Here is a 14116-nt window from a genome sequence, read left to right as displayed (position 1 = left end):
AAAATGGTTACATTTTTCTCTGCACTGTATCTGTCATATGAAGTACAGAAACCGCTGAGATAGTAGCTCTACTGAATTTACTTAACATACTAACATACATATTGCAGTGGCGCAATATGTGGTGGCACAATGGTTAGAATGCAACATTGCAGGCTGTCTTTGCCCATAGCAGTTCAATCCTGATTGGTTCAAAGCTGACTCAGCCTTCCATTCTTACAAGGTTAGTAAAATGAGGAGTCAGATTATTGGAGGCAATATGCTGACTCTGTTACTTGCTTAGAGAGAGCTGTAAAGCAGTGATCCCCAACATTTCTAGCTCCATGGACTGGCAGCATTGTTGGTATTGGCGTCAGTGGTAGGGAGGGGATGGTTTCACATGCAACCTAGATTTTGCACATGCACAAATGAAACTTCACTTGCTCACCCATCACTTGCATGGTCAGGTTCCCAATAGGCTGCAGACCAGTACCGGTCTGGGATCCAGGAGTTGGGGACCACTGCTGTAAAACACTATGAAGTGGTATATAAATCTAAGTGCTATTGCTATATTGTTAATGCAGGCATATTTGATTGTCTAATCAAATAGGTATCACACATAACAAGCTGAAAGGCAGAAGAGTTCCAATATTTATTGAACACCAACTTCCATGATTAATGTTTATCTTGGGCATTTGTGAATGAATATTAAAGTATATTAGCTAAAAATATCTCAATTCAAACATGTAAACACAATCATAATTCAGGATTTATTTTAATACTAAATATTTAAAATGTTAAATATTTTAAACATTAAACATTTTAATATTAAAATTATTCTATAATAATTTATTATTACTGTTATTACCAATCCCAACTCAATTTTCAACTGAAAATGAAAAGTTCTTTTTACAAATTTCAACTAATATTCCATAAATGCAAGCTGCACATTATTTAGTAATTAAAGTTTCATTTGATATGCTTGGTCCTGGATCATAAACGTTATTTTGAAAGTTTCACTGAAAAACAAACTGTACTCCCACAGAGACAAGTTTGGGAGGTGACTTTGCTAAACATTGTATCTCAGATATTATAGTGCTTGGTTTTTCTCTTAATATTATAATCAAGCCACTGAACTTTGTTCAGGGAATTGGTTCTTTTTTTAAAAAAGTGGCTTAGCTTTTTGTATGAACCAACTCAACATATGGGCTTTCTTTCAAATAATTCAAATATATATATATATATATATATATATATATATATATATATATATATATATATATATATATATATATATATGCGATAAAGAAAGTTAAAAATATGAACCCTGGGGGTATTCATGGTGAAAAGATAAAATGAACACCAGGGTAATAAAAACTGTAAAAGATGCAACCATTGACGAACTCCCGAGCACTGCCGAAGAGGAGGAGAGAGGATCGGAGAGCGGTGAGGTGCGAGAGATTGAATCATCGCACCCCCCGCCCGACGATCCCGAAGACTCCCATGGAATACACATGGACATTAACAACGCAGAAAAAGGGAGAGCTGAAGAGGAGCATTATGACAACCAGAAGGAGCGTGATCCGGTTACCGCTCCCCCCCCCGGACCGAGTACCCGAAGTAGGACGCGCGCAAGACAGCTGGGTATAGCGATGATTAGGAAACAGCCCCTTCACCCGGCTGAACAATCCGCACCCCGGACTGCCACCCGCATGTCGTACTTGACTCGTAACAGCTCGCAGGACCACCCGGATGACAAGTGCATTAAAAATGAAAGTATTGGAATCAGAAGGGGAAGTTACTTTAAAAAGAACAACTTGACAGGATATGGCTGTGAAAGGAAGGTGGAATGTGTATTACCACCTGAACCTGGGGGGAAGTTAGAATATAAAGACAACCGAAACAGCTGGAGTTGTCATCCATCCACCCCAAGGTTAAGAGAAATAAGGATGGATGAGGATAGACACGTAACCAAAAAGAACAAGGAAGAACAGGTTAACTGTACGCAATTGAACCAATTAGGCCCGATAACGAGATCAAGGAGCCGGGCGCAAACCTTGACACGCCTATAAAGGACTCTCTCATTCTCTGGCGCGCTAGCCCTGAGGATGCCGGCAGTGACGGCGAAAGCTTGGCGCTTTTTAATTGAACTTTTATAGTTTTAATTAATTAAAAACTTTTACAGTTTTTATTACCCTGGTGTTCATTTTATCTTTTATATATATATATATATATATATATATATATATATATATATATATATATATATATATATATATATATATATATGAATTATTTGTACAAAATAAATTTTGTGCAACTACATAACTAATTGAAAAAACAGTAGCAATATAGAGTTGTAATGGCTAAATAAGCATTTTTAAACTAGCGGATAAAACTTAAGAAAAGAACATTTCCTACAAAGCCAGATCATTCACCACCACCATGTAGTGCCAGCTTTTGTCCAGCTCTGCTGGACAAAACACATAATGTTGATATATAAAAGTTAACATTGTTAAACAAACACATGCAGAGAAGAAAATTATTAGATGGAGAGGATCTGTGAATCTTGGTACAAGATTGTCATGATAACCAACTGCTTTCATTTTCATAATTAAGAACCCCTGCAGTTACACTAGGTGAAGCTTCCAATTTCTTTGCATGGAAACTCAGACAGGAGCAGTTTTTAATGTTCAGTTTTCTAGCAGCTGTACAGAATGCCAGAAACCATGGCTATCTTCACACATTCTGAATGACTGAGACATTGTCGGTACAATTTAACACAGATTTTGCATATTTCACAGAGCTTCCCACCATCCTGCCTTTTCGGCTGCCAAATGCTATATAAATTGTTAGAAGAAAAGTTATACAGTCTAATTTCATATTATGCCTACATAGGAAAAGACATTTATTATAGTGTTATCAGCACTATTAGGTATACCATAAAAATATCAAATACCTGATTGTCTGAATATGACCTAAATATGGGAAACAAGAGATTAATTTATTTATTACCTTTATTTGACCTTGAATAGCAATGAATCTCATTTCATATTCATATCACAATATCCACAATATAAATCTTATAAAACCATCCACAAAATATCATGTCTTACTACTTAACATGGGCAGACATGTTGGGAGGAGGGGAAAGAAAAACAAGAAGGAGAGGTTCCAGCACAAAATTTAAGAATGGGATCACTGAATAACTCTGCAAAAAATGAATAAGAAAAAAATCTCTTCCTCCACCCTAATATATGCAAACACAAATGCATGCATACCACACACTTACATTTTTGGAGTTCAAAGCAGCAAACATCTTTTCAATATATATATATATATATATATATATATATATATATATATATATATATATATATATATATATATATATGTAGGTCTTTGGTTGTTCGGGTTTTCTCCCGCGTAAAATTGGAAGTGTCTTGGCGACGTTTCGACGAAGTCCCATTCGTCATCTTCAGGCTGGTGTTTTAGCTTCGTGCTTTGAGCAGCAATGTGTGGTTTTAGCTGTTTCTTCCTTTTAACTGCCAGTGAGGGTATGAACTGATTGGGTGGGAGCTTGGCTGTGTTCTGATTGGGTGGAGGTGTGTTCTGAATGGTTAGGGGCTTGGCTGTGCTCTGATTGGCTGGGGGAGTGTTCTGTTTGGTTGTGCTCAGGTTAGTCTGAGTTGCAGAGGGGTTTAAGATTTTGGGGTTAGGGAGTCGTTTGTCAATAAGGGCAGGTTTCCAAATGGCTGGTAGGCGGGAGGTATCATCTCGCTTGTTCATGCTGTGTGGGCGTTTTTCTATCTCGATGGCTTCTCTGATTATTCTGTTATTAAAATGTTCACTTTTGGCAATGGTTCTGGTATTTTTAAAGTCAATTTCATGTCCTGTGGCTTTAAGGTGTTGGACCAGGGAAGATGTTGGTTCCTCTTTTTTGACTGAGTTCTTATGTTCTTCAATGCGTGCACTTATTCTTCTGTTGGTTTGTCCGATGTATGTGGTGGGACAAGTGGTGCATGGGATTTCGTATACTCCTTGATTTTCTAATTCAATTTTATCTTTGGGGTTTCTAAGGATGGTGGATATTTTTCTGTTTGTGCAGAATGCTGTTTTGATGTTGTGTTTATGAGGATCTTACTGATTCTGTCTGTGGTGCCTTTTATGTATGGGAGGAGGGCTTTGCCGTTTTCTAAACAGCCAAGCCCCTAACCATTCAGAACACACCTCCACCCAATCAGAACACAGCCAAGCTCCCATCCAATCAGTTCATACCCTCACTGGCAGTTAAAAGGAAGAAACAGCTAAAACCACACATTGCTGCTCAAAGCAAGAAGCTAAAAACACCAGCCTGAAGATGACGAATGTGACTTCGTCGAAACGTTGCCAAGACACTTCCAATTTTACGCGGGAGAAAACCCGAACAACCAAAGACCTATATATATATATATATATATATATATATATATATATATATATATATATATATATATATATATATAACAAAAAAGTGTTTGGATGATGCATCCCATTTTCTTTGTACTTGTTTGCAAATCATTATGATGCAAAAATTGATGAGCTCCCTTGCTCAGAAGCAGTCAGCCATTACTGTTTAATTTTCCCACCCCGTGTCTCCTGAAGATTCCCTCACAATTGCCACAGTCAGCCCCTACCCTAACACTGAAGTCACCCAGAACGACAAGTTTGTCACTGGCAGGTGATGTTTGAATAATTTGGCGCTGGTCCTCATAGAAACCTTCCTTGTCTTCAGCTAGACCCATGAGGTTTGGCACACAGACGCTGACAATAGTGATGTACCAGGACTTGTTGAAAGAAAAGTAGAACTTTATAATACATTAATTTATTCCAGTGGGGAAAACAGAGATGTTCATCATCTCTCTAGAGATGTTTTTAGCAGAGGAGTCTGTGAATCCTGTTGGCAGTCTGTGGTTTCCCCCCTTTTAAAATAATTTATATTCACATTCCCCATAATGAACACTTGTCTGCAAATCTGGTCTCACATAATGCAGCAATGTAATAGTGAAGTATGGCTGCTATGAGTACTGTTCATCTTTCAGGCCCTGAAACCTACAAACCAATCAGTTTAACATCAATACCTGGGAAGATCCTAGAAAAGATAATCAAAAAACAGATCTGCGAACAACTACAAGCAAACAAAGTCATAACCAGTAGCTAGGACGGGTTTGTTAAAAACAGATCATGCCAAACCAATCTTATTTCATTCTTTGATAAAGTGACTAAATTAGTAAACCAGCGAAATGCTGTGGACATAGTATACTTAGATTTTAGTAAGGTATTTGATAAAGTAGACCATAACCTACTCCTTGGTAAACTAGAAAAAGATGGAATAGACAACATCACCACCAGATGGATCTATAGCTGGCTGATAAACCGTACTCAATGAGTAGTCTTCAATCACACTACATCCACATGGAGAGAAGTGAGCTGCAGAGTACCACGAGGTTCCATCTTAGGCCCAGTTCTCTTCAATATCTTCATAAATGACTTAGATGAAGGAATTGAAGGAAAATCCATCAAATTTGCAAGATGATACCAAACTGACAGGAGTAGCCAACACCCCAGAAGACAAACTCAGGATCCAAAAAGATTTAGACAAACTTGAACAATGGGCCCTATCCAACAAAATGAACTTCAATATGTAGAAAAGCAAACTTTTACATTTAGGCAGGAAAAATCAAAGGTACAAATACAGACTGGGCAAGAACTGGCTTAAAAACAGTTAACTATCAGAGGGACCTTGGAGTTCTAGTGGACAATCACTTGACTATGAGCCAGCAGTGTGCAACAGCAACCAAAAAAGCTAATACAATCCTGGATTGTATAAACAGAGACATAAAATCAAGATCACATGAAGTATTAGTACTGCTTTATAAAATCCTAGTAAGACCACACCTGGAATACTGCAGCCAATTTTGGTCACCGTATCGCAAAAAAGATGTTGAGAGTTTAAAAAAAATTCAGAGAAGAGCAACTAAGATGATTAAAGGTCTGGAGACTAAAACATATGAAGAACAACTATGGGACTTGGTTTTGGCTAATCTAAACAAAAGAAGAAATAGGGGAAACATGATAGCAGTATTCTAGTATCTGAGGGGCTGTCATAAGGAAGAGGGGTCACGTTGGTCACCAGAGTACCAGAGGGAAGGACGAGAAACAATGGTTGGAAACTGATCAAAGAGGGAAGCAATCTGGAATTAAGAAGAAACTTCCTGAAGTGAGGACAATCAACCATGGAACAGCTTGCCTCCAGAAATCGTGGGTGTTCTATCACTGGAAATTTTTAAAAAGAGGCTAGACAATCACCTGTCTGAGATCACCTGGTATAGATCAGGGATGTCAAACTCAATTTCATTAAGGGCCGCATCAGCATTGCGGTTGCCCTCAAGGGGGCCGGGCAGATGTGGCCTACTAGGTGGGTGTGGATGGAGTGGGCATGGCCTGCTGGGTGGGCATGGCCAGCTCTATATCATTTGTGTCAAGGGTGCCTGTGGGGGTCTGGGCAGGAGTGGGACATCTGAGGGTCTCTGGCAGAAGGGGGTGGGACCCCGGGGAAAGCGCCAAGGCATGGTCCACTGGAGGAGCCTCACTGCCTGCCGAAATCCCTCCCCCAGAGCCCATCAAGCCGGATAGGTGAAGTAGGAGAGGGCCATTTGCTGGCCACTTCCAGGCGATGGTGCATTTCTTCATTCCTCCTAAAACTGTACATTGGCTCCTAGGCAACCTGGGCCAGGGCCAAGGCAGTGGGGGCCGTTCCCTCACTGTTTCCAGGATGGCTTTGCGGGCCACATAAACCACATCGCGGGCCGCATCCGGCCCCCGGGCCTTGTGTTTGACATGTCTGGTATAGATTCTACTGCTTAAGCAGGCAGCTGGACTAGAAGACCTCCAAGGTCCCTTCCAGCTCTATTCTATTTTACCTTGTCTCTGTCCAGAACCGTCCAACATTCCAGGCTTCAATGATGAGTTTTCTTTATTTTTCTTGATGCTCAACCACTAAGGAGATGATTTGGCTAGCCAAATGTTGTGAATCAAGCAATGTTTATGATATCTTTTCTAAGCCTTTCCTTCAAGCAAGTGCTATTCTAAAAAGGGCTGTCCAATCAACCTGGATGCTGCTGGACATCTTTTCTGTCCCGGGCACTAAGAAAAATGTCTACTGGTCCAAAAGACATCTGTATATGCAGGTTTGTGACTATAATTGTCAGTGGTCATCTCTATTTATTGCTTCACAGAGGTGAACTGCACAACAAAAAACCTGTGTGAGATGGAGTTTTAAGTGGAGGAACCATTGCTCAGAGACAGTCCTCCTCTCTCAGAAGAGTAGACTTACAGTGAAACGAACAAATGTTACAATCAGGACGCTGTCATGCTCTCAATATCCCAATGCTTACTTGTCCTGGCTTGTTGATCACTGGACTGGTGATTGGTCTCTGCTCAGTCTTCCAGGGCCAGACTTCATATGCTAGGATAGACAGATCTCCTATCTCATCAAGGATAAAAGACTCATGACAACCCTCCCCTAGTTTGGTCAATCTTTTCAGACATAGCACTCTAGCTTAATATGAGGGGCTGTGATAAGTTAATTTTGTTGCAATATGTTTACAAATTGGTCCCACACATATAACTGATACTGTGTGCTCAGAATGGCAATTACAGAATTAAATTGTATACTTTATATGTCCTATGGTCAAACATATCTATTCTTCTCAGTCCAGATGCAAAGTTATACTTTTGCTAGGTTTCATTGTCAAATTACCAGTTAGCTGTTGTGATGCTACTTTCCTTTATATGAAACTTTTACCATTCCACTTTATTAGCTTCCAAAATTTCATATTCCAATTTCATATACAAGAAAGGAAAATTACCCCTAGTTTCTGCCTACTTTTAAAAATACTCTATGTCCTCCCTTTCCAGATACAAAGGTTTTTTTTTTCACTCCTTTTCTCATTGGGGGTTATTCCAGCCCCTTGATGTTGTACGCTCGCCATGTATAGATTTTAAAAACTTCCCCTGGGACTCTGAATTTTTGAAATGAAAAGGAATGTGTCAATTACAATTTTATGATTTCAAGATGGAAAGTCTATCCTAGTGTAGCAGGGCTGGCTGAAAGACTTTGCGGGAGCCTGCCCAGGGAGAGAGAAGCTTGGACAGCTGCTGCCAGTTTTGGGCGCAACAGGCATGGATCAGGTGGAAGGAAAGAAAAAGGAGGAAAGAAATGGGGTGGGGCTGGTTGCTGTTGCTGGGGAGAGACCAGGTGAAGCTAAAGAGGGATTTGAGGTTTTAGCTGATCCCTTTCTCAGAAGGAGAGGGAAGGAGAGAGTGAGAGAGATTGAGAAGGTGGAATTTTATTGCTTCTTTCGCAGGGGGGATATCCTGAGTGGAGGCAAGAGACAGAGTGAGGAGAGAGAAAGTTGCTGGGGTTGCTAAATTCAGTTTTTAACACTAAAGGAAAGGGGGGAGGGGTTTTGACATCAATGAGACCTGAGACTGTGAGTGACGAAAGAAGAGAAGGAAAGGCTGGTCGCTACTGCTCTGAAAACCAGCAGCCATCCAAACTTTGATTACTGTTACTTATGCAAGTTACAGACATTGTAGAGAGTTGCCCTCACGGGACGAGCTGTTACTACAGAGTGCTACTTTGGTTTGTGTTTCCAATGCTGCCTGGAGCCAGGGTTTTCCCCACCCCCTTGTTTCCAAACAGTCAGTGTAAAATCATTGACTATTGCTGCTACGACTGCCTGGAGCTGTTAAACACCACGCACTGACTGGGGGATGTCCCCAACAATCTGGGTTCTCATTTTATTGACCTTGGAAGAATAGAAGGCTGAGTCAACTTTATGCCAATCCAGATCAAACTCCATGCTATGGGCAGAGTTAGCCTGCAACACTGCATTGTAACTACTATGCCACTACAGCTCCTATCCTAATCATTCACTGAACTCTCATCAAAAAAATCTGGTACAATATATGACAGGATTAATATATTGTTTAAATTTGTGTATTACAATATACTTTACAATTTTTAAAGAAATATCGGCATCATTCTTTTTAAGCGCATTTTAAAGCAGAATAATAGGTAAATTGCTGAATTATTCTACATCACATTATATACTTTAATCCATGATAATTTAGTAAAAGAAAAGTTCTACAATTTGTTGGAATTAGAGATTATATTCAATTGGCATATTTTTACAAACGATTCTACTCATATTAGCTAAATATTCTTAAGATCATTGTATATAAATAATGCAGTCATATTTATTTTAATTCCTTAACAATTCATTATTAAACACAAATTATATAAAAATAATAGGTACAGAATATATACAGTATGTTGTATATTCAAATAGACATATTTTAAAATATTTTGTAAAATACTTTGTAATTCTGTTGACTCTAAAAGCAAATGTTACAATTACATCTCTACCAATTTTCAGTTTAGATCATTTTTAAACCTGGACTTAGATACATAGTAAAATTGGCATAGGTCTTGACTTTTCTATTTTAAAAAAATCCTTCCCTTTTTAGTACTGCATAATGTAAAATCTGGAATAGACTAAATTGCAATTAATCTATGTTATAAGTTCTCTCTTGTGGAATGAATTGATTTCTTTTAAAGAGCCGAGGTGGCGCAGCAGTTAGAGTGCAGTACTGCAGGCCACTTTAGCTGACTGTGTCAGCAGGTCAGCGGTTCAAATCTCACCGGCTCAAGGTTGACTCAGCCTTCCATCCTTCCGGGGTAGGTAAAATGAGGACCCAGATTGTTGGGGGCAATGTAAATATATATATACATTGCTTACTGGTGTACACCGCTTAGAGAGTGCCTGCACTTAAAGCGGTATATAAGTCTCATAAATAAATAAATAAATTTGATAAACATTACTAAGTTCTTTGCAACTCTGTGATATTTATGATTCAATGGGATTCTTGTTTTCACATTATACTGTAGCTGCAACCTGTGCTCAATAAGTCACACATGAAGAATATATATATATATATATATATAGATAGATAGATAGATAGATAGATAGATATAGATAGATAGACAGACAGACAGACAGATAGATATAGATATAGATAGATAGACAGTAGCAATAAATTATAATTTACGAAAATCACTATTAGCACGGATCAGCATTGCCATGCACTATAGTATGTGAAAAATATTTGTATATAATTGGAAAGATCAAAAACATGTATTGACATATATCACATTGTATTTATATTTAATCTTTACAAAAAACAATATCAAACTGAAGTTTTGCAGTGCTCCAATGTTTATATAAAATATAAGTTACAATAGAGTAAAAATGTAGTTTGTACAAAAGCATCAATGAGACACCCCGATTCTTTACTAACAAGACTTCTCTTCAGAAATGAGTCAATCTAAAACTAACCATCACTGAGCATCTGTTTTAAAAGCAAATAATTGTTCAGATATTTCTTGCTGAAACTACTGTGATTAAAAATAATGTGTTTTATCTTTACCCACCATATCTTCTGAAAAAATAGTATTATGTGACATTAACATCCAAAATTACTTAAAAATCAAGTGTAATATATAGAAAGGATATTATTAAAGGCTGAGAATTTATCACTGTATTCATCCATTATCACTTGGCTGCTGCAGAAATACTGCAAGTCTTTTTAGAAAATTATTAATATGCCATTTTATTACATTAAACTCCAAAATCAAATTAAGAGTGAATCTGAAAGCAGCATACGTGGATAATTCTATCAGCTTGACTTCATAAGTTACAGAAAATCTCATTGTAAGACAAGATCAAAAATGTTTATATTCCTCAAGGAAAACACAATAAAGAGAAAATAACCTACCCCAAATAGGTACTTTTAGGAAAAGAGATACTAAATATTTCATATACAGTATATTCAGCTAAATTTGGACACCCCAAGATCTCATATTTGTTTTAAGAGTTTTCACTCAAGATCTAACTCTATCCAGTTGGGACTGTGTTTCAAAAACTATCCCTACCTAAGTTATGAAGTCTGATTTAAATAACTTAATATTAAGTTCCCAAATGAAACCCAATGGTTGGGCCAAAGAGCAAATTCAGAACTGTATTGTATAGTATTGTCCCACTATAATTCCATTCTAAATTTAATTTTACACAGTATTATTATCCTAAGTTTGAAATAAATACAAACAGTTTTGACCATAAAGTATGATAAATGTACACATTTCTGTCCAACATGTATATCTGCCATCTGTGATATCTTTCACATTGTATTTTACAACAAATATCTTTAATAGTAGTACAAGCAAATGTGTATCTGTTCACACATGCTCTAAACAAAAGGTTCAGCCAAAACATGAGCTATAATATATACAACATTGGCTTATAAATTAATCAGAAATGGTAAAAATATTAACTAGTAAAGGTTACATTTCAAATGTAGAATGCTCTCTTCATTTACATTAAATAACCATGAAATTCATCAAAGACTATAAAAGTACCCTATTTTAAGAAAATTAAAATTACATTAAATTTTCTGACAAGCCATGACTCTGTACATTTTAATTGAATAAAATGTCTTTAAATGTGCAACTACATTGGGAAAGAATGACACTTCCAAAATCCAAATTCAACAAAGAGAGTTTAGCTAAGAAATAGTAATGGGAGACTATAATAATTGAAAACTGGGGTCAGAACACAAAGTACAAGTAGCATTGCAATTTGCCTGCTAGCATTTAAACAGTTAGCAAATGCTTCTAAAAAGTGACTACCTGTAAATTGCCTTACTCATGATAGATCTTAATAACAAAGTTTGATAAAGAGCTGCTAAAAGCAATAGTTTCAATATAGAATGAACTATGTAAAATCTGACAAATCCATGAAAGTTTGACATCATGCAAAGAGATTTTTTTTTCTTTCCAATTTGTCTTTATTAAATTTATTCTGGAGTTAGAAACAGAAATTCAACATAATTAAATTTCTAAAAACTTTTTTTATTAAAAAGAAATAAATGGAAATTGGGTTTTACTTCTGACTGATCTTATATCTGAAGATGCAATTAAACATTTAATGAAGTAAAAGTTCTTATGAACAAGCACTTTGTCTAAGCATTCATGAACTATTTTTGGTATCTCCAATCTCCAAAAACATAATTTTATTAGCCTTTGGCAGGAACAATTATTTTTCTATTTATGATAAACTATATACAGATTTTTAACATTAAGCAAAATAACTGTTAGAACCAAAACAGATTTTCAAAGAATAGTCCCTGGAAAACAACATTCAACTTTCTGGAGCTTTCTCCCATTTACCACCAATTTCCTGGAATGGTACATAACCAACCAAGGCAGAACATAAACAGAAGCTTACTAAACCATGGTTTTATGGAAAAAGAAAGATGGATGATGGAATGCTGATTGATGAATAACATTTTTATTGGTTTTTCTCCCTCACTCAATACAGACCTATAAGAAACTTGACAGAAACAAGAGCACTGGAAAATAGTTCTGTGTGAGACATACCTTAGCTTTCCTATTTATGCAATATTATAAGAAAAGGTGTGTGTGTGTGTACGTGTGTGCGCATGTGCACATGCCCATGTGTATTTCCCATTGTACCAGCTCAACAATCTACCAAAGGGTTTCCACAACCACATTAATGATATTTACCAAAGGAGAGTTGTTCCAAATAATGTTATATTAAGGGAAGTGGTAGCTCTAGCTGCCTCTATGGAGATGGTCCTGAAAAAACGTTGGATATATTGTCCTAATAGACCTATTCCAGTGACGGTGAACCTTTTAGAGACTGAGTGCCCAAACTGCAACCCAAAACCCACTTATACATCATTGAGTGCTGGGTGGGCATGGCCCATTGACTGGGTGTGGCCAATTGGGTAGGTGTGGCCCATTGGGTGGGCATGGCTGCAGTGGTAATGGCAAACTGGGTGGGACTAAAAAGTTCAATCAATCAATTCCAACTTTGCAAGATCTTTTTTTTCCCGCAAGAAGTTGAAATTGACTGATTGATTGAAACTTTTTTTTTTTTGTACATGGCGGTGGAGGCCTAAAGCGAAAAGGTTTTTATAATACCCAGCTGAAGGCCTAGGACTGGGGTGATAGCATGTGTGCCCACAGAGAGCACTCTGAGTGCCGCCTCTGGCACCTGTGTCATAGGTTCGCCACCACTGACCTATTCTAATAGAAGAGACTTCAGAACACTGTCAGTCAGTCTTTCAAATGATTTTTGTGGGGGAGGCAGATACAGAAAGCTTAATAAGCTTAATACTTCAAGCTAACAGCAGTTTTCTAAACATTCCTCACTATGCTCTGTCCAAATTTTGTATATTTTGGAAGAATAGTTAGAGTACTAAAACCTTTTCCAGCATTCTTGTGGTAATGCCAGTATTTCTCCATAAGTTCTTCTCCATAATTTTACATCTTTGCTACTCTAGCCACAAAACTCCCAAAGGTGCAACGATATACATTACTTAGATGAGAGAAATGAGATTCACTGTTTTTTTTTAAGGGATCTAATCTAACAGAACCAAGCTTGTGTAACTACAGTAATAAAAAACTGTTTATTCCTGATTCCAGTAATCCTAATGGCAAAGTTCCTCTAAAGAAGAGGAGTACATTGTGGTCGGAAAGGCATTGACTGCAAGAATTGGACAACTGAAATCTCTCCAAGGTTAAAGAGAGATCATTAGATCCCCATATGTGCTTCAAATAACTGCTTTACAACTACGTTTTTATGGTCAGCTAAAGAGAGATCATTAGATCCCCATATGTGCTTCAAATAACTGCTTTACAACTACGTTTTTATGGTCAGCTTGTAGTTGTTAATGTCATTTATATGGACCTTAAATTCAACTAGCTCATATTTTAATTTCTTCGAACTTTCTTTTTTAAAATTCTATGGCTTTCCTTAAAAATCAAGAACTCTTAGAGTGGCACATTTTATGGAAATCACTGGGTGGATGTCCTTCAATTCTAAAAATAAAATAAAATAAAGGTTTAACCATAAATTTTATTTATATTTCTAATTTTTGGAATATGCAGTAAAAGGATTATTATTGTTGGCTTTGGAAAGTAGGGGCTCACATGGACTTTTATTTTAATATT

At 37.1% G+C, this 14116-nt stretch overlaps 1 protein-coding gene across 5 annotated transcripts in view; it reads right to left on the bottom strand.

The window, feature by feature from the left end:
* Positions 1-14116, bottom strand: part of LOC120309486 (cyclin-dependent kinase 14) — a 191798-nt gene that overhangs the window by 161479 nt on the left and 16203 nt on the right. The gene's annotated exons all lie outside the window — the stretch shown is intronic.

The sequence above is a fragment of the Crotalus tigris genome, unplaced genomic scaffold (assembly GCF_016545835.1).
Source record: "Crotalus tigris isolate CLP2741 ecotype Arizona unplaced genomic scaffold, ASM1654583v1 scf7180000018025.208907, whole genome shotgun sequence".
In the NCBI taxonomy this organism is placed as follows: domain Eukaryota; kingdom Metazoa; phylum Chordata; class Lepidosauria; order Squamata; family Viperidae; genus Crotalus; species Crotalus tigris.
The sequence above is the reverse complement of the archived record's forward strand: the minus strand, read 5'-3'. Positions and strand labels throughout refer to the sequence as shown.